We start from the raw sequence: 2,500 nt of genomic DNA, 5'->3' as shown, positions 1-2,500 counted from the left end.
ATATCTAGTATATATATATCTACTATCTATATTATTATTATTATATACTTCTATACTATCATCTTCTTAAGTATCTATATATATTATAAGATAATCTTATACTATATATTATATTATCATTATATATACTATATATTATCTCTTTATTTCATAGTATCTATATATATATCGATCTATAGATATCTAATATATATATGTATATTAAAATATATATATTATATATCTATATATATATACATGTAATATATACCATTTGCTATATGTCTTATATATATATATATATATAATATATAATTATTATCTATCTATATCTCATATATAATATATCTAATAGTATATATCTATATATATATTATCTCAATAAAATGGAGCCCCATAAAATACCAAAATTTGTAGAGAGAAAAAAAGTACTATATTTCAGAGACTTGCTGTCTCTCCTCTTCATCGGTATATGGAATGAAAAGAATTTACAAGAAAACCAGGTGGTATTTTTACCAAGAGATTCGTCCACAAGTAAGCCAATTTAGGTCACCCCCGCTGATAATCTTCCTTTAATCTTCTTAAGCGTTGGTTGAATGAACACTGCGTCGACGATGTCCGATGTCCAATTCCTTTTGAGATGTTCATTACCTGCTTCTCTTTTAATTAAAGGCCGATTCCATCATTTGACTCTTGTACCGGCAGTTGCTGCTATAAATTACCCGTGCATATTCCAGTTTATTCTATGGTTATGTTCATTTATATGGTTGAAAATAGCCGAGTTCTGTTGTCCATACCTAACTGACCGTTTGTGTGTATTAATCTCTGGGAAAGTGATTTACCTGTAAATCCGATGTAAGATGGTCACAGTCCTGCATGGGGATCTCATATCCCCAGAGTCTTTGGGCATGTCCTTTTGTTGGACGTTAATCAGGGATTTGGCTAAGGTATTTTGGGTAGGTAAATGCAAAAGGGTTGGAATTTCTCAAGGGTGTGAGTTACTCTCTTAATCGTCTCCAGTGGGGGAATTTTTATTTTAATTGTTGGGTGTGTCTCTGGTCCCTTGTCTTTTAGGGGGTCGGTAGAAAATTACGTTTGCTTTTCGAATTGCTTTCCTCAAATTATATGGTCAGGATACTTTAAAGATGAAAGTTGCTTGTGAATTAGTTCAAATTCTTTTCCAGGAAATCTGGGGAACAAATTCGTAGGCTCTTAAGATAGGTTGCTAGCTACACCTATCTTGATAGTATTGTCATGATAGCTTAAAATAGTGAATATATGAAAGTGAGAACGTTGGTTTTCTGTATATGGTAAATTTGTATTCTGTCGTGTCTGATTATTAAAACATCAAGAAAAGGAATTTTGTTGTCTGTTTCCCATTCAACTTTAAATTTGATGCTGGGCACTAATGCGTTTAATTTTGAGAGGAATTCATTAAAATTACCCCACTTATTATCCCAAAATGTTTAGTATGTCATCCAACGTATCTCATCCACAGCATGTTTTTGGGTTTTATTGCATTTATTACTGTAGTTTCAAAGTATTCCATGTACAGATTGGCTAAAATAGGACTTAAAGGACTACCCTTACTACACACGAATTTTTGCTTGTAGAATTCCCCGAATGAAAATACGTTATTAGATGCACATAATTCAACTAACTTTATTATTTTGTCAAGTGCCAAAGGGAAATGATCTGAATAGGGGGATAATTTTTCCCTTCAAAACTGAAGAACGTCCTGTACTGGTACTTTTGTGAATAGGGAGTCTACGTCAAAGGCTTAAAAGTTTTATGTTGTGAAGTGGTATATGTGCTTCTCTGAATTTGTGACAAAAGTCTTCCGAATGTTTGATGTGACTGGGAGAAAAGTGCCTAAAAAAGGAGAAAGGAGGAGGCCAGCTAACCATTTAGAAATTTTGTAATTGAAAGCTCCGGCGCATGAAACGATGGGTCTGAATGGAGGTTGTCTTTGTGAGTTTTGGGAAGAACCATAAAAGTATGGTAATTTAGGATTAATTACTTTAAATTTCTCTAATAGTTCAATACTCCTTTTTGTCTTGGCCAATTAATCTTACTTTCCGAAAAAATTCTGTGGGAACGTTCTGGAGGGGAGGGGTTTTTCGTCAGTTTTTCGTAAGTATTTGTGTCGCTAAGGAGCCCTGGTTGATTTTGTCGAGGGTAGAAGTCTTTGTCCATTATTACAATTTTGCCCGTCTTGTCGGATCTACTTATTATAACATCTAACTTGTTTTAGCGAGTGGAATGGCTATCATGAATCTGCGGGGAACAGGATATTTCTTATGAAGGTCAGTTAAAGCATTTAGTAATCACTCCTTTTAAACATATCTCTTCACGGCTGTAGTTTTTGTCAGATATGAAATTTATCAAAAGCCACTATGAAGTCTAGGTTGTTTTTGCGGTCTGGCATAAGGGCAAAGGATAAGCTAAATTTAAAACTAAATGTTGATTTACAGTAAGGGGGGTTTGGTTGGATAAGTTTAAAAACTTTGTCTTGTTGTTC

This window comes from Macrobrachium nipponense, chromosome 32, assembly GCF_015104395.2.
Source record: "Macrobrachium nipponense isolate FS-2020 chromosome 32, ASM1510439v2, whole genome shotgun sequence".
NCBI classification, from domain to species: domain Eukaryota; kingdom Metazoa; phylum Arthropoda; class Malacostraca; order Decapoda; family Palaemonidae; genus Macrobrachium; species Macrobrachium nipponense.
The sequence above is the reverse complement of the archived record's forward strand: the minus strand, read 5'-3'. Positions refer to the sequence as shown.